At 40.7% G+C, this 26,330-nt stretch overlaps 1 non-coding gene across 1 annotated transcript; it reads right to left on the bottom strand.

Moving 5' to 3' along the window:
- Positions 1-21,474: 21,474 nt before the first annotated feature.
- Positions 21,475-21,581, bottom strand: LOC114404651. Its single transcript, XR_003665100.1, has one exon. It is a non-coding gene; the product is annotated as a small nucleolar RNA R71 (small nucleolar RNA).
- Positions 21,582-26,330: the final 4,749 nt, after the last annotated feature.

Raw genomic sequence — 26,330 nt, 5'->3', positions numbered from 1 at the left:
ATGGTCTCTGGTAATCGTTTACCAAGGGTGGGTAATCGATTACAAGGCTTAAAAATGAAGACAGAAGACTAAGATGGTCTCTGGTAATCGATTACCAAGGGGTGTAATCGATTACCAGGCTTGAAAATGAGGTCAGGAAGCTAGGAGAGCTTCTGGTAATCAATTACCAAGGGGTGTAATCGATTACTAGGCTTCAAAAAGGGAACTGGAAGACTATGGAGGCCTCTGGTAATCGATTACCAGACTGTGTAATTGATTACACAGAGGAATGGGTCACTAGTAATCGATTACCAGGTAGGTGTAATCGATTACACAGTGCCTTTTTCAGGTTTTCATGTCCTGAAGCTGTGTAATTCGAGTTTGGCCTCTGGTAATCGATTACCAAGGCTGTGTAATCGATTACCAGAGATGAAAAGCCTTAAGATACCCCTTTTACTTGCATGTAGTGGTTATGAGACGCAGTGTGTTGCGGCATAGTTAGATTCTTGTGAAAAAGTATACCCCTTTCTTTTCTTTCTTGTAGATCGTGATGGCGGCGCAACTAATCCATGATCGAGTAGAGATGGAGTTCCTAGAGGGAGCTTGGGAGACTCTCGAAGGCAACACGAGGTGCCAATTTCGGGGCACGATTCGATTTACGACCACTTCTTTGGTGCATCCAGATGAACCCGTGCGCACGCTTCAGCGTACTGTGGAGTGGATACTACCCACACCTACACCATACCGTCTAGTGGAGCCAGTCCAAGTGATTGAGGTAACGCCATCCAAGGAAGACCCTGAGGAGGATCCCGAGGAGCTACCTCCTGAGTCTGCTGTGGATGCTCTTGATTTTCTAGAGGGTGATGAGGACCCACTCCCTGAGGTGGATTCTCCCGAGGACGTCATGTCAGCATCCGAGGCAGACTCTACGGAGGATAGTGGCCCTGGAGAGATGGTGATCAGTGGAGGCTCTTCATCATAGTAGACATTTCTATGGACTAGTTTTATATACTTTTTGAGGGTGGGTGTATCTAGGACTGACTGTTAGGTTTACTCTTTTGTTTTTGTATGGGTAGACCTGTTGTATAGGAATTTGATGATTGTATACATGTGGCTGAAGCCACCACTGTGGATGCCTTTGCTCTGGATGACACTATGTATTTTGTAAAACTCCCATATTTTGGACAACTTTTAAATGATGAATGTACTCATGTTTAATCTTGTTAATTGGAAAGAAAGTAGTAGCAAACTTTATTTGCAAAAGAGTTTACCGACCGTATTTTATTTTACTATTTTCACGTGACGACCTAAAGTAATGGCTGGTATACTCTGCCTTTTTAAACAGAAAAATAGTTTAGAGAGTACGAGCGGTAAGAAAGAAATGACTCCGAATAGAGTTGTGAACTGGCCATTCAGGACTCTATAGTGAGGATTTTCCTTCTGAACCTAATTATTGTGAAAAGAGAATGAAATGAAAAAGAAAAAGAAAAAAAAATTACCATGGTTTTTGTTATTTAAATCATTACTATTAAACCAGTCATTATTTTGGGGACGCCACACTTTTGACATCAATTTGATATAGTTTAAAATTCATAATAGATGCATATGCTAATAACATCCTAATTGCTTCTAATCTAGCTACAGGTGCAAAAGTTTCTTCGTAGTCTATACCTTCTTCTTGGTTATATCCTTTTGCTACAAGTCTAGCTTTATTCCTAATTACTATACCATTTTCATCCAATTTATTTCTAAATACCCATTTAGTTCCTATGATTGGATAATCTGAAGGTTTTTCCTACTAATTCCCATACATCATTTCTTTCAAATTGATTTAATTCTTCTTGCATAGCTACTATCCAATGATCATCTATAATAGCTTCTTTAAAGTTTTTAGGTTCTATTACTGAAACAAATGCCATATTATTGCATAAATCTTTAAGAGAATGTTTAGTTGTTACCCCTTTTGAGATATCGTCGATGATGTTATCAAGAGGATGATTTCTCGAAGTTTTCCATTCTTTAGGAAGATTATCATTTTCTTGTGCTGTGTCATCTTGATCATCCTTGTCTTCATCATCTCTCTTTCTTTTCAGATTTCTTTCTTCATTTTGAGTATCTTCCAAAGTATCTGTAATATGATCAACAAACTCCTTTCTTGGGGAGGTAATGTTAGTTTCATCAAAAGTAACATGTATTGATTCTTCAATTGTCATAGTTCTTTTGTTGTAAATTCTAAATGCTTTACTATGTAAGGAATATCCAAGGAAGATACCCTCATCTGCCTTGGCATCAAACTTTCCTAGACTTTCTTTACCATTGTTTAGAACAAAACATTAACATCCAAAAACATGTAAATGTGCAATATTTGGTTTTCTATTGTTGGTGACTCTGCGCGTTTTCCTCCCTTGGAAGATGCACCCATGAATCTCGCGTCGCCCTCCCGCCGAAGGGTAGGTTGCGACAGTTGGCGACTCCATTGAGGACTATTTTTTTGAGAGTTAGGCCTATTAATCTTTTGTGCAATTGTCATGATTTCCCTTTCATCGGTTTCCCTTTATTTCCTTTATGATGTGGTATATAACTCCTTGATGCTTTTAAGCGTGTTTAAGGTATGCATGAGATAGATATTTATTCATTTGATGCTCACAAACACCAACACCTTTTTTCACACACGATGAGTTGAAAAAAAAGGGCCCTATACCCGGGTCCATGGGAACATAGGAAATGGAAGTGAATTCATGGTCATGCTAAGTCTCCGACTTGCTCGATAACGTTGAAACCTCATCTAGAGTTTTTCTCTTTCATGATATGTTGTCGCTGGTAGTCCCTACCGCCACAATGTTGTTGTCAAAGGGAATGATACCTCTGGAAACCATCAAGAGAGATATGACCACCTTGGGAATTGTTACTAAAAGCCTTTAGTTCCTCCTGTTTAGGTTCCTAAAATAGGGGCACGAAGCGAACACGCTGCGTGTTTTTGTTGTTTTATTTAAACACTATCATGCATATCCCCTGAATTTCATGTGCATCTCTGCTGTATGATTGTTTGATAATATTACTATTAGTCGATGAATACGACTAACTTTTGTGTAAGAAATCTATGAAAAATTGTATCTAACTCCTCCCATTTATGGTTATTTTGTGGTGTTGTAATTAATTTTTGTTAAATATAGGAATAAGTACTTAGTACTCCCATTTTGTGTATTTAATAATCATTTCCTTTCAATTTCAGGTTAATTAGGCAAAGTTGTGAAGTGCTGATTTTTAGCTTCTCGCTAAGCCAATCTGCCGGCTTAGCGAGTCATCCGCTAAGTGCACCACTCTTGCGGTTGAGCGCACCACTCCTGCGGCTGAGCACGAGGAAGAACCTGGAAGAAGGATGAGCTGGACACACATGCTAAGCGAGGGCTCATTCCGCTAAGTGCACCGCTTGCATGCATCTGCTAATCGAGAAGACGGGCGCTAAGCCGAAATTCACTTATGTGCGCTAAGCGAGCCAGAGTCACGCTAAGCATGAGAGCACCAACGAGACCACCTATTTAAGCCTGAAATCAGAAATGGAGAGGGAGTTTGGGCATTTCTTGAAGCTTCTGCATGTTTCGAGATTTCTAGAGAGAGAAAGGTTCAAGTTCCAGAGAGTTTTGAGAGCTTTTGCTGTGCGAAGACTGGCAGAGAAGTGAGCTTGAAGAGGAAGCCATCCTAAGAGCATGAGATGAGTCTATGAGTGATTGTGAGGTTCTAGAGGTGGAGGAGACATCCCCACTACTTGTATTTCTTCAATCCTTCATTTTTCTCTTCTCTTTGTTGTAAAGGAAGCTTCCCAGATATGGAGAGCTAAATCCTCTATTGGTTCTTCCTTGTAGGTACTTGATGTAAATACCTTTTTATGTATTTATTGATGTTTTGTGTGTTCTCTGTGCTATCAATACGTCATTTTAGTATGCTTTTGCTTTGATCACGTAGATGCATGCTTTGTTAGGATCATTTAACAATGGGAACTGGTCTAATTCTTAGAATTTGATAGGACAAGGCTAGTTTATCGTATTATCACGAGGGATCGAGGTACGATAACCTAGTTGTTTGTATGTTTGTCTTAATGTGGTTCTGGTCAAGTTTAGTCCAACAAGAGGGATCTGAGGACGATGCTTGATCAGGATTAGGCTAGACTATCACGAGGGATCGGGGTTTAGCATTTCAGGAGACACCATAGAACACATGAGCATTGTTAAGTAGAGAATATCCTTATAACATCAGGCACCTAATAGGAAGACCAACACGTTGTCTACTTGTCTTTACACATCATTACTCACGTGATTTTCCTTTTTAATAGTTAGTTTACATACATGTTCATAGTCCACACATATCTTTTCATACAAGACACCTATTCACTGAATATAGCTTTACCAAGTAACACAAGTTCCCTAAGAGTTTGATACTCGGTTCTTACTGTTTTATACTACTTGCGCGATCTGGTGCACTTGCCAGGTTCAAACAATTACCATACTTGTGTGTCCCCCTGTTGCGCTACAAAACCATGCGCGTTTTAAATTTGCATCACATTATCACACATGCGTCGTATTTTGGGTCCCGCCATTTTGTCATGGGAAGCCAGAAGGTCCGTATCACCTTCTTAAGTACATACATGGGGCACTGTGCTGCCCAAATGTTGTAGTTAAGAAGAGGTAATCTTCCGGGCTCTCGTGTCCATAAAATGCATTTGTGTCATGCATCGCATAAGCATCCCTTCATGCATTCATCCATTTTCTCCCATGGTAGATGTTAGAGTATTGATTCACGCAGGACTTTTTCATTTTAGCAAAACATGGGATCAAATCAAACACCTTTGTTCAAGAAAAGGTTCTATTAAGTCAAAATCAAGAGCCTAGAAGTCACCAGTCTATGAGAGTTGGGACAGTTGATGGGTTAACTTCAACGGCAGGCCTTCTGCAAAGCCTATGGTAAGATCTGGTCGCGATAGAGGCCTTTCGAGGAGCTTTATAGGGCAACAACAACGAGCTTAAACTCCGAAGAGACGAAAGGGACTAGTCGCGAGTCGAAGGCATGGTTTTGAAAGATGAGTTAAAGGCTTGTCCGAGGTCCAAGAGGAGTTTGTCCCAACAGCTAAGCGAGACAGAAGGAAACATGTTGGCCATCATCGATAAATACAAAGAAGAGTTGAACCTGGAAATGGCTCATGAGCATAGGCTAGTGGATGAGTACGCCAAGGTATCAGTGGAAAAGGAAGCAAGGGGAAGAGTAATCGATTCATTGCACCATGAGGCGATAATGTGGATGGACCGATTCACCCTTACCTTGAACGGAAGTCAAGAGCTTCCTCGACTGCTAGCTAAAGCCAAGGCAATGGCGGACATATACTCATCCCCCGAGGAGATTCATAGACTCCTCAGCTATTGTCAACACATGATAAACTTGATGGCCCACATAATTAGGAGCCATTAAGGCATTTGTATTAGCACTCTGATTTTGGCTAGTTAAAACCTTTTCCTCTCTAAATAAAACAAGGTTAATCCCATGAGTTTTCTTAAAGGACTAGTGTGAATCCAATGCTCCGACAGTTCATCTCTAGCATGCATTCATGTTTAAATTCCTTGTTGCATACTCACCACATTTTGTCTCTTTAGGGAGAACACCATAACTAAACACGCTCCAAGGCATCCCTATTGAACCCGATCCAAATCTAGGACAATGGGTGACTTAGAGGAGGTGCAGGAACAAATGAAAGCTAATATGTCAGCTTTGAAAGATCAAATAGCTTCCATGATGGAAGCCATGGTAGGGATGAAGAGGTTAATGGAGAGTAACTCAGCCACGGCTGCCACCGCTAGCACAACCACCAAAGCAGACCCAGTCCTTCCATTCACAGTGCATCATCCCGTCCTGGACATATTGGGACGAGGGAGAGACACGCTAGGGCATGCCAACAACCCACATCTGGGATACAACCGAGGTGCTTACCCTTACGGTTTACCGCCCAACTTCACACCACCAGCCATGCATGATAACATGGGTCATGTCACTCCTCTTACCCTTGAGGGGCAGGCTCCTTAACATCCCGACGGTGCCCACGAGGACCCTCGGGAGTGCGCTCATGGGGACTAATCGAGGTCGTACCCAAATCAAATAAACATTAAAAATGTAGTATCTGAAGTGATCCTAGGTTGTCCCCCCACACTTAGCCTTTTGCACTCCTGGGAAAAATAAAAAAGCAAAGCAAGGAACAAATCCAAAGACATTAAAGAGAAACAAACAAACACAAAAACAATTACATATTTCTTAATGGATCTCAAGGAATGAAAGGAATGGGCAACATCCAACATGTAGAGAGTTAAAGAATCAAGATAGTCATGAAAATCATCCAAGCATCTCAAACATGGCAAGATAGTCAATCAGCTCAAGAATGAAAAGTGATAAAGCCTCATAAGATATGCACTATATCTCTTAAGTGTCTAGGCTACTGTTTACTCTCAGAGCACCCATGAAAACAAACACCACATAGACTTGGCAAGACTCTAAAATTGACAACCACACCACAAACACATGCATATGAGGATAAAAAATCTTTTAAGGTTGTAATGGGGCCAAGGATAAGGTAGAGTAAAGTATGGGATAAGTTGCTAAAACCCAAAGGAATAGAGGAGCAATGGGGAATAAGTGGGAACGAAGAAAGAGTAGTAAACCCCAAAACCAAAATTAAAAATTAAGCTTAAAAAGTAAACCCAAAACAAAATCAAATAAGTCCTCAAACCAATCTAAGTCTTCAAACCAAGACCTCATTTATTCAACTTCATCCTTGTTTTTTTTTTCCGTTTTTTTAACGTGAACAATAGCATTTGAAAGCATTTGAAAATAAAGCAACAATTAGGCAATATATGTATATACATCAAGCATGGCCAAAATACATTATCAAGTATGGCCAACAAAAAAAAATATCATCCAATGAAACATTACCCCCCCTCCCCCACACTTATTCCCAAAACAATTCCAAAGCTCCAAAATTCCTTAAGGGTTGGGTGAGATCATGGTTTTTCACTTAAGGCTTGTAATGAGTTTCAAAACAAAGAAAGGGGAACATAGGCTCAAAGGGGCTATCAAAGGAATTAATTCAAGGTAGGCTCATTTGGCTAGAGGCTTATAAGAACAAAATGCCTAAATCATCTCCCAACATGCATGTGAAGCAAGAAGTATCAACAAGAGTCAAGCCAAGGCTATTGTGCAAGCAATCAATGGGGCGAAACACACTGAATAAAATAGATGATGATGGCTCAAATTCTCACCAAGGGTAAATCTATCACTTTCAATTCGAACTTTCAAAACTAACTTGACATTTAGAGAAAAAACAAGGATTTCAATTCACAAAATGCCAAAAAACTCCTATTTCAAAAACAATTACCTATTACCTGTACATAACCCAAAATTCAAATAGAAACATGCAATGTTGTACACAAAACATAAAACCAAAATAAAAAAATTAACCTAGAAAACCTAAAAAAATTAAACTAGAAAACCCAACAAAATTAATCTAGAATACCCAACAAAATCAACAAAATTAAAGAACAATCTCCCCCCCCACACTTAAACAATATATTGTCCTCAATGTAACACAATCACAAGATCAAGAGCAATCAAAACAATCAATAAAATTGGACAAGTGCAATAAAAGTAAAGAAGGAGACAAAAAAAAAAAAAAACTCCCTAAGTCATGGCGGAAGAGAAGTAGGGTGAAGTAAGGAGGTATCCTCCACCACTACATCCACTAAGGAGGGATTTGTGAGGAATGGTTTCAGCTGGTGTCCATTGACCTTGAAGCTCTTATATGTGGATTCACTTTTGATCTCAACTGTACCATAAGGAAAATCATTAGTCACCATAAAAGGACCAATCCACTTTGACCTCAACTTACCACTCATGAGTCCGAGCCTAGAGTTATACTATAAAACTTTCTGTCCAACCATGAAGTCCTTCTTAGCTATCAAGCTGTCATGAAACTTCTTGGTCTTCTCCTTGTAGAATTTGGAATTCTCATAGGCTTCTAAACGAATCTCATCTAGCTCACTTAGTTGCAACTTCCTTTCCTCTCCAGCCTGATCAATAGAGAAGTTGCAGGCCTTTACAGCCCAGTAGGCTTTGTGCTCTATCTCTACAGGAAGATGGCATGCCTTGCCAAAGACAACCCGATAAGGCGACATTCCTGATGCAATCCTACCCCGCAAGGGCATTGGCTAGAAGACTCCAAGTAGATTGGGCTAGAGATCCAAGGAAAGGCCCTAGGGTTCTCATGAGCCTTAGGGTAGATTTCGAGCCCATGGGCTAAGTATGAACCCGCTTATCTTTGTAAATATTAGAATAGGTTTTTCCTTCGTCTAGGCCTTGTATTTTGGCCATTCTAGTAGTATAGGGTTTTAGCCTTGTATTTCGGGGCATTTTGAGTTGTCTTTGTAATAAGGACTTTTTTTTTTATTTTCATGTTTTTTGTCATGGGGGTGAGCTTAGCTATTATAGGGGGTGTGTAGCTAAGCTCTAGCTTCTCATCTCAAGGAGGTGAGCTTAGCTATTAGAGAGGTATGTGTAGCTAAGGCTAGTATGCAAGATGATAAGGGGAAGGCAATAGAAAAGCAAGCCCCTAAGGCTAGTATGCAAGAGAAAACTAGCTCTATAAAGTGCTTTAAATGTCTTGGAAGAGGACACATTACTTCTCAATGCCCCACCACAAAAACCATGATTATGAGGGGCCAAGACATTTATAGTAGCCAAGATGAGGCTACTACTTCACCTTCCTCTAGTGAAAGTGAAGAAGCAAAAGGGGAAGAATCTAGTGAAGAAATCTACCCCCAAGAAGATGGACAACCATTAGTGGTTAAAGAGAAGTGTAAGGAGGTAAGTGTCTCCTCCAAGAGGTTAGCTAAGAAGGAAACTCATTTTATAATAAAGACAAACATTAAAGAAACTTTCCCTCTTAGAAAACCTCCACATTTTCTCTTTTGTAAAAAGACACTTGCTAGCATTGCAACACCTCTTGGGCTTGAGTTTATTCCTCAAGTAAAGAAGTTGTTGGATGAGGGTTTGGTTCGCAAGAGCTTAAATCCTTGTGCTTTTTTGGTGCCCAAAATAGGTATTATTAGGCACCAAGTCCCTAAAATAGGTGGTATGATGAATGTTTTGAGTGGTGCAACCCTCTTTTGTAAAATCACTCGTACACCTAACATCTTCATGGTGTGTGTACATAGGGACCCATTAGGTAGGTTTGTTCTTATTTTTAGTTTCAATACAAACTTAGGTACTCATATGGGACACCTTAGGTTTGTCATACTTTTTGGTAGGAATAATCAATATGAAAATACAGAAAAAGGTATGTTTTATTGCGTTACTTTTCTTAATTTTTCAAATAGTGATCAACGGGTTCCCATGAACCCTAAGAGAATAAAGGTCATTCCTGAGTGGCTCACTCCACCAAGTATAAGAAAAATTTGGGGCATCCATGAATTAACATTCCTGATGCAATCCTACCCCGCAAGGGCATTGGCTAGAAGACTCCAAGTAGATTGGGCTAGAGATCCAAGGAAAGGCCCTAGGGTTCTCATGAGCCTTAGGGTAGATTTCGAGCCCATGGGCTAAGTATGAGCCCGCTTATCTTTGTAAATATTAGAATAGGTTTTTCCTTCGTCTAGGCCTTGTATATTGGCCATTCTAGTAGTATAGGGTTTTAGCCTTGTATTTCGGGGCATTTTGAGTTGTCTTTGTAATAAGGACTTTTTTTTTATTTTCATGTTTTTGTCATGGGGGTGAGCTTAGCTATTATAGGGGGTGTGTAGCTAAGCTCTAGCTTCTCATCTCAAGGAGGTGAGCTTAGCTATTAGAGAGGTATGTGTAGCTAAGCTCTAGCTTATTTAGGAATCTTCTTAAGGAAGCTTCTCAAGGAGGTGAGCTTAGTTATGAGAGGGGTGTGTGTAGCTAAGCTCTAGCTTCTCAAGGAAGTTTTCTCAAAGAAGCTTCTCAAGGAAGTTTTCTCAAGAAAGCTTCTCAAGGAAGCTACCTAGTCTATAAATAGAAGCATGTGTAACACTTGTTGTAACTTTGATGAATGAGAGTCTTGTGAGACACAACTCAAAGTTCAACTTCTCTCCCTTTTTCTTCCTTCAATTTCGTGCTCCCCCCTCTCTCTTTCTCTCCCTCTTTCTTTTCCTCCATTGAAGCATCCTTCCAAGCTTCTTATCCAAGGCTCATCTTGGTGGTGAAGCTCTTTTTTCCATGGCTTATTCCTTAATGGATGGCGCCTCCTCTCACCTCTTCTCCTTTGTCTTCCGCTGCATCTCCATGGTGAAAAATCACCATTGAAGGACCTCATTGAAGCTCAAAGATCCAGCCTCCATAGAAGCTCCACAAGCAAGCTTCCATCAATTCCTATGGGTGCTTTGTAGGCAGTCCTATGCGCCCAAAGAGCATCATCCAGTCTGGTGCTCCAATCCTTTCTGTTCGGCTGCACAATATTCTCTAAGATCCTTTTTATCTCCCTGTTTGAAATCTCAGCCTGCCCATTAGTTTGGGGGTGGTAAGGTGTGGAAATTTTGTGCACGACCCCATACTTTTTGAGCAAGGCATACATGGATCTGTTACAAAAATGGGTTCCTTGATCACTAACGATGGCTCTAGGGACTCCAAACCTGCAAAACAGATTAGATCTTACAAAATCCACAACAACCTTAGCATCGTTAGTTCTGGTGGGTTTGGCTTCCACCCATTTTGAAACATAATCAACATCAAGGGGAATATAAACAAAACCAAAAGAGATAGGGAAAGGCCCCATAAAATCTATACCCCAGACATCAAACACCTCACAGAATAACATGGGTTGTTGAGGCATTTGCTGTCTCCATGAAAGTGAGCCGCTTGCTCTCTGACAAGGCTCACAAGTGCTACAAATTCTCCATGCATCCTTGAAGATGGTGGGCCAATAGAAACCGCAGTCAAGCATCTTGCGAGCTGTCCTCTGTATGCCATGATGGCCACCTGGTGCGGAAGAATGACAGAATTGTAGGACCGAGTTGATCTCATGGTCTGGAATGCATCTCCTAATAACCTGGTCACTGCACAACTTCCACAAATAAGGGTCATCCCAAATATAATGCTTAGCATCGCTCTTAATTTTATCATTTTGAGCTTTAGATGCTACGGGAGGAAGAACAGAAGCAACCAAATAATTCACAATATTAGCAAACCAGGGAGTGGGGAAGGAATCAGAAATACTATACAGAATGTACAAATGGTCATCCGGAAAATCATCTCGAATGGGTGAGTCCTCATATGCATGCTAAATCCTACTCAGATGGTCAGCCATGAGGTTCTGTGCACCGCTCCGATCACGGATTTCCAAATCAAACTCTTGGAGCCAAATCATCCACCTGATCAATCTAGGCTTTGATTCAGCCTTCTTCAACAGATACTTCAGAGCTGCATGGTCAGTATAAACAATAACACGAGTACCAAGTAAATATGAATGAAATTTCTCAAGAGCAAAAACTATCGCTAATAGCTCCTTCTCTGTGGTAGTGTAATTTGCTTGAGCAGCATCCAAAGTTCTAGAAGCGTAGTAGATCACCCGAGGCAGCTTATCAATCCTTTGAGCAAGGACAGCCCCCAATGCGTAATTGGATGCATCGCACATTATCTCAAATGGGGCTGTCCAATCAGGTGCCTGAATGATAGGGGTGGTAGTCACCGCACGCTTGAGGCAATCAAAAGCCTGTTTGCACCGGTCATCAAAATCAAACTCCACCTCCTTTTGCAGCAGATTGGATAGTGGAAGGGCCACTTTGCTAAAATCCTTGATAAAGCGCCTATAAAACCCTGCATGACCAAGAAAAGAATGAACCTCTCGCACGCAAGAGGGGTAAGGCAATTGTGAAATAACAACTATTTTTGCAGGGTCTACCTCTATGCCCCTACTGGAAATGATATGCCCTAAAACTATACCTTGTTCTACCATGAAGTGACATTTTTCAAAATTCAGCACAAGGTTAGTTTCAATGCATCTACTAAGAACTTTATCTAGACTATCCAAACATGCATCAAAAGAGGATCCATAAACAGTAAAATCATCCATAAACACCTCTATGCAGCTCTCTAAAAAATCACTGAAAATGCTAAGCATACACCACTGGAAGGTACCAGGGGCATTGCATAGGCCAAAGGACATCCTCCTATAAGCAAAAGTGTCAAAGGGACAGGTGAATGTGGTCTTTTCTTGATCCTCAGAAGCAATATGAATTTGTTAATAACCAGAAAAACCATCAAGAAAACAGTAATGAGATTTACCTACCAAGCGCTCAAGCATTTGGTCAATGAATGGCAGGGGAAAATGATCTTTTCTGGTTACCTGGTTCAGCCTCCTATAATCAATGCAGACTCGCCAGCTATTCTGCACTCTTGTAGGGATAAGATCATCCCTCTCATTCTTGATCACTGTAAGGCCTGTCTTCTTAGGAACCACTTGGACTGGACTCACCCACTGGATATCAGAAATGGGGTAGTTGATTCCAGCTTGTAAGAGCTTGGTCACTTCCTTTTTCACCACATCTAGAATGACAGTTTTGAGTCGTCGTTGTGGCTGCCTCACTGGCTTAGCTCCATCCTCTAAAAGTATCCTATGCATGCAGGTATATGGGCTAATACCAGGAATGTATGCTAAAGTCCATCCAATGGCTTTCTTGTGCTTCTTGAGAACTAGCAACAACTTCTCCTCTTGCTTAGCAGCAAGGGAGGCAGAGATGATCACTGGAAATTTTTCCTTGTCCTCCAAGTAAGAATATTTGAGGGTTGCTGGTAAGGGCTTCAACTCTGGTGTGGGTGGTGGTTGAACAGTGGGAGGAACCAGGGTAGGAGAAGAAGAAGGTTCCTCAGCCTGTACCTCATAAAGCAAGTCAGAAGTATATGTACTTCCTGCAACATGGTTAGTGCATGCTGACTCTAAAAAATCAACATCAAGAGGTACAAAACCCAGAAAATAAGAACCAGACTCAAATTCAAATTCACTCTCAGCATAAAAATCAGATACAGGATCAAATTCAAACTCAGATTCAGATTCAATGCATAAGGAGTGACAAGTATGCAGATCAGATAAAAATGGATGTTTCCTACCATGAAGAATAGAATCAAAATCAAACATATAATCATCAACAATCTGATCAATTATCTCAGCATGAAAAATAGAATGATCCTGAGATGGATGTTTCATGGCATCAAGAATGTTAAAATGAACAACAGTATCACCAAATTCCATAGACAATGTGCCAACATAAACATCTATCTTGGTTCGGGCTGTTTTCATAAATGGCATGCCTAAAATAATTGGAACTGAACCATGGGAAAATCCTTCTTCCATATTAAGAACATAAAAATCAACAGGAAAAATAAGTTCACCAACCCGAACCAGCACATCCTCTATGAAACCTGCGGGGTAAGCAACACTTCTATTTGCCAAATGAATCACCACATCTATAGATTGCAAGGGTCCAAGAGATAAAGAATTGAAAATGGACAGAGGCATGACATTAACTGATGCTCCTAGATCTAGCATGGCATTCTCAAATTTACTATTCCCAATAATGCAAGGTATACAAAAAGTACCTGGGTCCTTACATTTCTTAGGAATGTGAGGAACAGATTTACCTATCAATGTTGACACATTTCTGCCCATGCTAATCCTTTCATTGCCTTTGAGCTTCCTTTTGTGGGTGCACAACTCCTTTAGAAACTTGGCATATCTTGGAATCTGCTTGATGGCATCTAGCAGAGGTATGTTCACCTCTACTTTCCTGAAGGTCTCCAAGATCTCCTTTTGCGCTTCTTCCATTTTTTTGTTTGGAATTGCTCTAGGTGAGAATGGAAGAGGGATATGAGCCTGCAGTAAGTCAAAATTACTAGAAGAAGGTCCACCTGCATGAAATTTTTTGTTAGAAAGCTTTCTCTTTTGTGCAACTATCTCATCCTCTTTTTCAGGTGTAGAATGAAGCTTGACAGGTTCAGGTGCAGGTGCTGCTACTGGTGGAGGCACTTGAATTTGGTTGCCTGACCTCAAGGTGATGACACTCACATTTTTCGGATTCTGCACAGTTTATGAAGGCAATTTGTCAGAATTTTTGGGACTAAGCTTGGTTCAACTGAGTAGCCATCTGCCCCATCTGATTTGTCAGACTCTAAATGGAGGCTCTTGTCTCTTGCTGAAATTGCATATTCTGGATGGTCTTTTGCCTCACTAACTCTAATAAGGAAGGTTGAGGAGGAGCCTCAATTGCTTGTTGTCTTTGTTGTGACTGCTGCTGTTGCTTCTGCTGTATTGGAGGAGGAACATATGGCTTGCTTGGACCAGCAACATTCTGGAAAGGAGGGACAATGTTGTTGTTGTGGAGGACTTGCCCATCTCAGATTTGGATGATTTCTCCAACCTGGATTGTATCTGTTGCTTGAAAGATCATAATTATTCTGTTGTTGTTGGTTTTGCTGCTGAGGGGGTCTATTATAAATGTTTGCAGCATAAGCTTCAGGTTGCTCATTGACTCCAGATTGCTGCAAAGAAGGACAAAGATCTGTATGGTGATCTGCAGAAGAACATAGACCACAGACTCTTGCAATAGGTGCAGATGCAGATTTCTGATTCATGGCAAGCTGAGTTACTAGGTTGACCAAGGCATCAAGTTTTCCTTCAAGCTTTTTATTTTCAGTAGATGAAGATGAATCTGTGGCCACCTCATGGACTCCTCGAAGGACAATAGCATCATTTCTTGCACTGAATTGTTGGGAGTTGGAAGCCATCTTCTCAATCAAATTCCTAGCCTCAGCAGGGGTCATATCACCAAGAGCTCCACCGCTGGCAGCATCAATCATACTCCTCTCCATGTTGCTAAGTCCCTCATACAAATATTGAAGAAGGAGTTGCTCAGAAATCTGGTGGTGAGGGCAGCTTGCACACAATTTCTTGAATCTTTCCCAGTACTCATACAAGCTCTTTCCACTAAGTTGCCTGATGCCTGAAATGTCTTTTCTGATGGCAGTGGTCCTAGATGCAGGGAAGAATTTCTCCAAGAACACCCTCTTAAGGTCATCCTAGCTAAAAATGGACCTGGGAGCAAGGTAGTACAACTAATCTTTTGCCACTCCCTCCAGAGGATGAGGAAAAGCCTTTAGAAAGATATGATCTTCCTGGACATCAGGGGGCTTCATGTTGGAACAAAAAATATGGAACTCCTTAAGATGCTTATGAGGATCTTCACTTGCAAGACCATGAAACTTGGGCAGCAAATGTATTAGTCCAATTTTGAGAACATATGGAACACCCTCATCAGGATATTGAATGCACAAGCTTTCATAAGTGAAATCAAGTGCAACCATCTCCCTTAGAGTCCTCTCACGAGGTGGAGGTTGAGCCATGTTCTCAGTATGAAAATTAGTAATTGAATATTCAGAATCACCAACAACAGAATACTCACAATGCTCAAAATGCTCACAATGCATAGAATGATCAGGATGCACACTATGCCTAACTAATCTATGAAAGGTTCTATCTATTTCAGGATCAAAGGGTTGTAAATCACCTGGATTGCCCCTAGTCATGCACCATATGCAGCAAATAATGTGTTCTCAAACAAGCACCTAACAAGGGGGTAAAACTACAACTATAGTCAAAAGATATCCAAGTAAGTTGAAATTTTGTGAGCAACACCCTAAAATAATGAAAAGATAGCACAAAAAATTTCAAACAAAAATTAAAAGTAAAACTATGAAAACTACCTAAGCAAAGTTTAGAAAAATAAGACAATAATACTTAAAAAATAAAAAAAGAACTTAGTAAATGACTGATTTTTCGAGTTTGGGAGACCCCAACCAGCTAAAGCGGGTTGCCACAATATGGGCAATTTTTTTCTACCTCAAATGCATATATAATAATAGTCATTCTGATACCTGGAGCAAAAGTTATGACTGTTTTAAGTTTTGCTAAAAACAAGTTCCCAAAATTTTTGTCTCTCTCAAATTCAACCATACCAAGTGCTCCTGGTATTTTTCACACAAAATATGGATCAAAAGAAACTACCACACAATAAATCAGCCAAAAATAACAACTCTAACTATCAAAACAAAAATCGCTAATTAAATTGCAAAATCAGTCGCTAACTGTTCACAGCAAAACACAAAGATGAAATAGTCGCTAAAAATAGTCGCTAAACAGGGGACGCGACTGAAATGCAAAACAAAACGCTACACAAAACAAAACAACTAAACACTATTATGAACCTTTGGCCCACTGCTCCCCGGCAACGACGTCAAATTTGATCGAGGCCATACCCGAATCAAATAAACATTAAAAATACAGTATCTAGGAAGTGATCTTAGGTCGTCTCCCTGTAGGTCCTCAACCCCAAAGCTTACAAATCTATTTTAAGTCCAAGCCCATAAACGAAATAAAATAAAATCTGGACAAGATAAGATAAGATTGGATGAAATAAAATCTAGATGAAATAAAATCTGGATAAGATAAGATTTGATAAAATAAAATTGTCTTCTCTCTTCAAGTCCAAGCCCAATTCCGTATTCAAGCTCAATTGCTTATAATTCTCCTAAAATTAAATTAAAAACACAAAATTAGTCAAGTAGGCCCAAATGATAAAACTGCATACTTAATTTGACAATTAAGGCTAATCAGTAATTAAAATGGTGACAAAAAGGATTAAGAAATAGGAGAAAATAATGACACATCACAGACGTCGACTCCTACCCCTCTTTCCCCACCAAGGGACCAGCGCCTAATGCACTACCTCAACCCAACATCGCGGGAGTCTCTCAACCCCACCCAATGTAGCCAATACTCTTATCCGTGGGGAGGCCGCCTCCGACAGCAAAAGGAAAATAAAAACTCGATCTCATCAAAGAGAGATTGAGAGCTGTCGAGGGATTTAGTGATTATCCTTTTGTAGACATGACCGACATGTGCTTAATGGCAGACATCATCATTCCCCCGAAATTCAATGTACCTGATTTTGATAGGTACAAGGGGACGACTTGCCCCAAGAATCACTTTAAAATGTACTGTCGAAAGATGGGTGCATATTCTAGAGACGAGAAGTTATTGATGTATTTCTTCCAAGATAGTTTGGCCGGAGCGGTGGTCATCTGGTATACTAACTTGGAAGCTTCTCACATCCGCACATGGAAAGACTTCATTACTGCCTTCATTAGTTAGTATCAGTATAATACCGACATGGCTCTCGACAGAACCCAGCTACAGAATATGAGCAAGCGGGAGCACAAGTCTTTTAAAGAATATGCTTAATGGTGGAGAGATTTGGCAGCACAAGTGGCCCTTCCCATGGTTGAGAGGGAGATGATCATGATGATAGTAGATACACTGCCAATATTCTACTATGAGAAGTTGGTGGGTTATATGCCCGCTAGCTTTGCGGATTTAGTGTTCGCGGGAGAGAGAATTGAAGTAGGCTTGAAGAGAGGGAAGTTTGATTATGTCTCTCCCGCCGACACCAACAATAGGAGGACTGAAACAGTTGGGGCAATGAGAAAGGAGGGGGACGCCCACGCCATCACCTTGACACCTGCTTGGCCAAAACCTCAGCAAGCCCCGCATGGTACCTACCAATACGCACAACATCACCCGAGTTTTTCGGCCCACGCCGGAAGCTCTTCCTGCTCAGTGCCCGTCTAGCCAAGGACGTCTGCGTCAGCTCAAAGGGGCCCCCTTCAGACATCGGCTCCAGCCCAACCTCGCCTAGCCGGCAATGCCAACCCTGACATGGGCTCCAACATTGGAAGAAACCTTCCAGCAAAGAAGGCTCCGGAGTTCGCCCCGATCCCAATATCATTGGAGGAGGCCAACGAGTTCCTCTACATTATCCAACAGAGCGAGTTCAAGATTGTCGAACAACTCAACAAAAACCCGGCTAGGGTCTCCCTACTAAAATTGCTCATGAGCTCTGAGCGTCACCGAGCATTTCTGTTTTAGGTTTTGAATAAGGCCCATGTGGCCCAAGACATCTCCGTAGAAGGCTTTAAGGGGATTGTCAACAACATCACAGCCAACAACTACCTCACCTTCGTCGAGGAGGAGATTTTTGCCGAAGGAAGAGGGCATAATAGGGCTCTGCATGTATTAGTCAAATGCATGGAATACATCATGGCCAGGGTGCTCATCGACAATGGCTCGAGCCTAAACGTAATGCCCAAAAACATGTTAGAAAAACTGTCATTCGATGCCTCTCACTTGAGGCCAAGCTCCATGGTGGTCTAGGCTTTTGATGGCAGTTGCTGGGAAGTAAGAGGGGAGATCGACCTCCCGATTCAAATTGGGCCCCACACCTGCCAGGTTACCTTTCAAGTGATGGATATTAACCCATCCTATAGTTGCTTGTTGGGCCGACCATGGATTCACTCGGTGGGAGTCGTCCCCTCAACACTCCATCAAAAACTGAAATTCATGGTGAAAGGGCATTTGGTCATTGTTTCTGGGGAATAAGATGTTCTAGTGAGCTGCTCCTCATCTATGCCATATGTGGAAACCACCGAAGAGTCATTTGAAATGACTTTCCAGTCCTTTGAGGTGGTAAGCAATGCTTCCATAGAATCCCTCCCAATCCAGCCCCGCATGTCTGACACGGTAATAATGGTGGCCTGGGTAATGTTAGGTCATAGCTATGAGCCCATAATGGGTTTGGGAAAAAATAAAGATGGCATGGTCGGCCAAGTGGACATCAAGGGAAACTGTGAGAGATTCGAGTTAGGCTATAAACCCACGCGGACTGATGTGAGGAAAAACATCTTGGAAAGGAGGAACAAGGGTCAGGGCTCACAGCCACATTAGTAGAAGCTTCGTGAGCACGGGCTTAAGATGCCAAGAGTAAGTCGCCGCGATATGCGACGAAGTCCCCCAAGGTGGTCGAACTTGGTGCAGCTGATGTGCCATTATTTTCTCCTATTTCTTAAACCTTTGTACACCATTTTAATTACTGATTAGTCTTAATTGTCAAATTAATTAGGCAGTTTTAATATTTGGGCTCATTCAGCTAATTTGATGTTTTTAATCTAATTTCAGGAATTAATGAAGCATTGAGCTTAATCCCGATTTTGGTTGTGTACTTAAAGAGGGCAAATAAAGCAACGTTTACCTTAGTTAATTTCTAATTAGGAGATTGCAATTTTTTTTATGATGTTCAATGTTTATTTCGTTTCTGGGCCAGAATAATGTAATAGGGCCTAGTGACTCTGAGTGACCCTTAAATAGCAGCCTTGAGATTCGTGTAAGGGGGATTTTCCATTATTTAGAGCATAGGGTATTAGGGTTTTACGTTTTTAGCTTTGGATTACTGTTCACGTTAAGGCATGTTGCATTTTTTCTGCTTTCAATTGCAATTTCATTTTTTTTTCTGTTCCTTCTTCTGCTTTCATTTACATTTTTAGCTTTCATTTACGTTTTATGCTTTTAGTTTCATTTTCGTTTTCTGCTTTTGTTGAAATTATGGAAGGCTAAATTTCTGATGTTGTTTCCTTCTGAGGACGAAGCTAAACTCTCTTCGAGGTTCTGTTTAAAATGCAGCTTCCTGGCAGTTTTCCCTGCACCAATTAACCCACATTCGTTATTGTTAATCTATGCACGCTTCGTGTTTGATTTATTGCCTCTGTACTTAACTTATGTTCGTGCTTAATGAACGAAGGGTAAATTGGTGTATGTGTTGCTTAATCACATATTGACAACCCTAAATTGATTTTCTCTTAGTAAATTAAAATAGGGTTGGATTAAGTGGTTAACTGTTATGGACGAATTCTTCATAACCTAGGACAAGAGAATGACTTCTGAATCAGAGGAAACAACACGTTTTTAATACTATTAATTTCGTATTCCAGTTCGCTTATTTTTTAATTCACAAAACAAACAACCCCCCCCCCCCCCAATTGTTACTGTTACTGTAAGTATATTATGAACATTTGGTTTATCATTGCTCGTTGGGAAACGAACTAGGATCACTTCCTAGTTACTGCATTTTAATGTTTATTTGATTCGGGTACGACCTCGATCAAATTTGGCGCCATTGCTGGGGAGTAGTGTCCAAAGGTTCATAATAACCAGTGATTCGTGTTTTATGTTTAGTTTTTTTATGCTTTCGGGTTGTGTTAGTGTTGTTTAGTGTCTTGTTATTTTGTTTTGTGTGGTGTTTTGTTTTAGTTTTTCTATTCAGTGCTTCCCCTATTTCAGTTTTTGTGTTTTGCTGTGAATAGTGCCTTGCGATGGATTTAGCGACCACTTTTGCTGACCTGGAAAATAGAGTAGTAGTGCAAATCCCTTCGCAATTGAATTTGTGACTGCTGCTGGCAATTTAATTGGCAATTTTTGTTTTGATAGTTAGGGTTGTTATTTTTGGCTGAATTTTGGTGTGGTAGGTTCTTTTGACTCATTTTGTGTGAAAAATACCAGAAACACTTGGTGTGGCCAAATTTGAGAGATTCAAAAAAAATTTGAGAACTTTTGTTTAGCAAAACTTCAAACGGCCATAACTTTTGCTCCGGGTATCAGAATGACTATTATTATATATGTATTTGGGGTAGAAAAAATTTCCCATACCTTGGCAGCCCGCCAAAGGCGAGCTGAGGTCTCTAACTAGCCAAAATCGCTTGTTTACTAGTTTTTTTTTCAAGTTTTATTGTTTTATTTTTCTAAACTTTCCTTAGGTAGTTTCCATAGTTAGATTTTGAATTTTTGTCTGAAAATTTTTGTGCTATCTTTTCATGATTTTAGGGTGTTGCTCACAAAATTTCAAGTCATTTGGATATTATTTGATGGTAGCTGTAGTTCAAACCTACACTGTTACTTGCATAAGAAGGCAACTATTTGTGTATGCTGAATGTAGTGTATGACTAGAGGCAATCCATCTGACTTACAACCCTTTGATCCTGAGATAGATAGGACATTTCATAGATTACTTAGGCATCATTTTATACCTTTTGAGCATCCTGAGCATTCTGTTACTAGTGAATTTGTGCATTCTGTTATTGGTGATTTTGAACATCCTGATTTTGAGCATTATAATTTTGAACATTCTGAGAACAAGGCACAACCTCCACCCTATGAGAGGACTCTAAGGGAAATGGTTGCACCTGATTTCACCTATGAAAGCTTGTGCATCCAATACCCTGATGAGGATGTCCCATATGTTCTTAAAACTGGACTAATCCATTTGCTTCCAAAGTTTCATGGCCTTGCAGGTGAAGACCCATACAAACATCTGAAAGAATTCCATATTGTCTACTCCACCATGAAACCCCCAGATGTCCAGGAGGATCACATATTTCTGAAGGCTTTTCCTCATTCTTTAGAGGGAGTGGCAAAGGACTGACTATATTACCTTGCTCCAAGGTCCATCACCAGCTGGGATGACCTCAAGAGAGTATTCTTAGAAAAAAAATTTCCCTGCTTCCAGGACCATGACCATCAGAAAGGATATTTCAGACATTAGGCAACTCAGTGGAGAGAGCCTATATGAATACTGGGAGAGATTTAAGAAACTATGTGCCAATTGCCCTCACCACTAGATTTCTGAGCAGGTTCTTCTCCAATATTTTTATGAAGGACTCAGTAACATGGAGAGAAGTATGATAGATGCTGCCAGTGGTGGAGCCCTTGGAGACATGACCCCTGCTGAAGCCAGAAATTTAATTGAGAAGATGGCTTCCAACTCCTAACAGTTTAGCACCAGAAATGATGCTTTAGTCATTAGAAGAGTGCATAAAGTAGCCACAAACTCATCTGCATCATCTGAAACTAAGAAGCTTGAAGGTAAACTAGATGCCTTGGTTAACCTGGTAACCCAACTAGCCTTGAATAAAAAATCTGCACCTGTCGCCAGACTCTGTGGTTTATGCTCCTCTGCCGACCACCACACAGACCTTTGCCCTTCTCAACCTTATGCTACAAACATCTACAATAGACCTCCTCAACCTCAGCAGCAAAATCAACCACAACAGAACAATTATGACCTCTCCAGCAACAGGTACAATCACGGGAGGAGGAATCATCCCAACCTTATATGGTCGAGTCCTTCACAACAGCAGCAACAACAACAGCCTTATTTTCAGAATGTTGTTGGCCCAAGAAGACCATACGTTCCTCCACCAATCTAGCAGCAACAACAACAACAACAGCAACAGCCCCAGAAACAGCAAACAGTTGAGGCTCCTCCGCAACCTTCCCTTGAAGAACTTGTGAGGCAAATGACTATGCAAAACATGCAGTTTCAACAAGAGGTCAGAGCCTCCATTCAGAGCTTAACTAATCAGATGGGACAATTGGCTACACAATTAAATCAACAACAATCCCAGAATTTTGACAGATTACCTTCTTAATTTGTCCAGAATCCCAAAAATGTGAGTGCCATTACATTGAGGTCGGGAAAGCAGTGTCAAGGACCTCAACCAACAACATCTTCCTCATTCGCAAATGAACCTGCCCGACTTCACTCTACTCCAGAAAAAGATGATGACAAAAATTTAAAGAGTAAGTTACCTAACAATTTCTATACAGGTGAATCTTCCAATGGTAATTCTGATTTACTGAAGCAGCATATCCCTCTTCCATTCCCTCCAAGAGCAATTTCCAACAAAAAAGTGGAAGAGGTAGAGAAGGAGATCTTGGAAACATTTAGAAAAGTAGAGGTAAACATACCTCTGCTGGATGCAATAAAGCAAATTCCAAGATATGCTAAATTCTTGAAAGAGCTGTGCACTAATAAGCGGAAGCTTAAAGGAAGTGAAAGAATTAGCATGGGCAGAAATGTCTCCACATTGATTGGTAAATCTGTTCCCCAAATCCCTGAAAAATGTAAAGATCCAGGTACATTCAGCATACCTTGTATTATAGGGAACAATAAGTTTGACAATGCCATGCTAGATTTAGGAGCTTCTATTAGTGTTATGCCTCTGTCTATTTTTAATTCTCTATCTCTTGGTCCTTTGCAGTCAACTAATGTGGTAATTCATTTAGCTAATAAAAGTGTTGCCTATCCTGTTGGTTTCATAGAGGATGTCGTAGTTAGAGTTGGTGAACTGATTTTCCCTGTTGATTTTTATATTTTGAATATGGAGGAGGGATTTTCTCAAGGATCAGTTCCCATCATTCTAGGCAGACCTTTTATGAAACCTGCTAGAACTAAGATAGATGTATATGTAGGCACACTATCTATGGAGTTTGGTGATATAACTGTTCATTTTAATATTCTTGATGCTATGAAACACCCATCTGAAGATCTTTTTGTATTTCATGCTGAAATAATTGACCATATTGTTGATGAATACATGACTGATCTTCATTCTGATCTACATGCCTGTCACTCTTCATGCATTGAATCTGAATTTGTACTTGATCATATGTCTGAATTTGATGCTGAGAGTGAATCTGAATTTGTACTTGATCATATGTCTGAATTTGATGCTGAGAGTGAATCTGAATTTGATATTGATTGCACGTCTGGTGATGTTTTACCTCTTGAGATTGATTTTCTAGAGTCAGATAGAACTAACCATGTTTCAGGAAGTACACATACCTCTTACTTTCTTTATGAGGTAAAGGCTGAGAAACCATCTCCTTCTACCACTGTCCAGCCGACCACACCAGAATTGAAGCCTCTGCCATCAAATTTAAAATACGCTTACTTGGATGATAGCAAGAGTTTTCCAGTGATTATATCTGCCTCCCTTGCTGATGAGCAAGAGGAGAAGTTGTTGTCAGTTCTCAAGAAGCATAAGAAGGCTATAGGCTGGACCCTGGCGGACATTCTTGGTATTAGCCCATCCACATGTATGCATCGAATAAATTTAGAGGATGGAGCTAAACCAGTAAGACAGCCACAGAGAAGACTCAACCCGGTGATTCTTGATGTAGTGAAGAAGGAGGTAACCAAGATTTTGCAAGTTAAAATCATTTATCCTATCTCCGACAGCCAATGGGTGAGTCCCGTCCAGGTAGTCCCGAAGAAGACCGGCCTCACAGTGATAAAAAATGAGAAGGAGGAGCTGATTCCTACTCGGGTGCAGAACAGTTGGAGAGTCTGCATTGACTATAGGAGGCTGAACCAGGTTACCAAAAAGGACCATTTTCCCCTGCCATTCATTGACCAGATGCTTGAACGCCTGGCAGGTAAATCCCACTACTGTTTCCTTGATGGTTTTTCTGGTTATATGCAAATTACTATTGCTCCTGAGGATCAGGAGAAGACCACATTCACCTGCCCCTTCGGCACTTTTGCCTATAGGAGGATGCCTTTCGGCATGTGCAATGCCCCTGGTACCTTCCAGCGGTGCATGATTAGTATTTTCAGTGATTTTTTAGAAAATTGCATAGAGGTGTTCATGGATGATTTCACTGTATATGGATCCTTTTTTGATGGTTGTTTGAATAGTTTGGAAAAAGTTTTGAATAGATGCATTGAAACTAACCTTGTTCTAAATTTTGAAAAATGTCATTTTATGGTTGAGCAAGGTATAGTTTTAGGCCACATTATTTCCAATAAGGGCATTGAAGTAGATCCTGCAAAAATTTATGTTATTTCACAATTGCCTTACCCCTCTTGCGTGCGAGAGGTGCGATCTTTTCTTGGTCATGCAGGATTCTACAGTCGCTTTATAAGGGATTTTAGCAAAGTAGCCCTTCCACTATCCATCTTGTTGCAAAAGGAGGTGGAGTTTGACTTTAATGATAAGTACAAGGAGGCTTTTGATTGCCTCAAAAGAGCACTGACCACCACCCCCATCATCCAGGCACCCGACTGGACAGCCCCTTTTGAGCTTATGTGTGATACATCAAATTATGCATTGGGGGCTGTCCTTGCTCAGAAAATTGATAAATTGCCCAGGGTGATATATTATGCTTCTAGGACTTTAGATGCTGCCCAAGCGAATTATACTACTACTGAGAAAGAGCTTCTAGCCATAGTTTTTGCTCTTGAAAAATTTCGATCTTATTTGCTTGGTACCCGCATTATTGTTTACACTGACCATGCAGCTCTAAAGTACTTGTTGAAGAAGGCTGATTCTAAGCCTAGGTTGATCCGATGGATGCTCTGGCTCCAATAGTTTGACTTGGAGATCCGTGATAGGAGCGGAGCACAAAATCTAGTTGCTGATCATTTGAGTCGGATCGAACGTGTATCTGATGCAGATTCACCTATTCGGGATGATTTCCCGGATGATCATTTGTATATACTGTACAGTATTTCTGACTCTCTTTCTACTCCCTGGTTTGCTAATATTGTCAATTATTTAGTTGCTTCTGTTTTTCCTCCTTTAGCATCTAAAGCCCAAAAAGATAAAATTAAAAGTGATGCTAAGCATTTTATTTGGGATGACCCCTACTTGTGGAAATTGTGCAGTGATCAGGTCATTAGACGGTGCATTCCAGATCATGAGACTGACTCAGTCCTGCAGTTCTGTCATTCTTCAGCACCGGGAGGTCATCTGGGTGTTCAAAGGACAGCTCGCAATGTGCTTGATTGTGGTTTTTATTGGCCCACCATCTTTAAAGATGCATGGAAGATCTGCAGCACTTGTGAGCAGTGTCAGAGAGCAGGAAATACACTTACATGGCGACAACAAATGCCTCAGCAACCTATGCTATTCTGTGAGGTGTTTGATGTCTGGGGTATAGATTTCATGGGTCCTTTTTCCTGTTTCTTTTGGTTATGTTTACATTCTCCATGTAGTTGATTATGTTTCAAAATGGGTGGAAGCCAAGCCCACTAGAACTAATGATGCTAAAGTTGTCGCAGATTTTGTCAGATCTAATCTGTTTTGCAGGTTTGGAGTACCTAAAGCAATTGTTAGTGATCAAGGAACCCATTTTTGCAACAGGACAATGCATGCCTTGCTTAAAAAGTACGGGGTTGTACACAGGGTATCCACACCATACCACCCCCAAACCAATGGACCGGCAGAAATTTCTAACAGGGAGATCAAGAGAATTTTAGAGAAGATTGTGTAGCCAACCAAGAAAGATTGGAGTACCAGGCTTGATGATGCTCTTTGGGAACATCGGACTGCCTACAAAGCACCCATAGGAATGTATCCTTATCGGGTTGTCTTTGGAAAGGCATGTTGTCATACCTTAATTTCGTCTGGGGATTATTACTTGTTGACATGCAACCTTTGGTTAGTCGCTTTGAGATACTTGGCGTCCTTTGTTGCACAATAAATGAAGTCCCGAGACGTGTCAGAAATCAAAAGGAAGCAGGCTAGTGCAATCCGTGAAATTCCGTGATGTGGCGGAAATCGAAAAGAGGTGTTTTTGCGTAATC

Source organism: Glycine soja, chromosome 2, assembly GCF_004193775.1.
Source record: "Glycine soja cultivar W05 chromosome 2, ASM419377v2, whole genome shotgun sequence".
NCBI classification, from domain to species: Eukaryota; Viridiplantae; Streptophyta; class Magnoliopsida; order Fabales; family Fabaceae; genus Glycine; species Glycine soja.
This window is presented reverse-complemented; position numbering and strand designations above follow the sequence as displayed.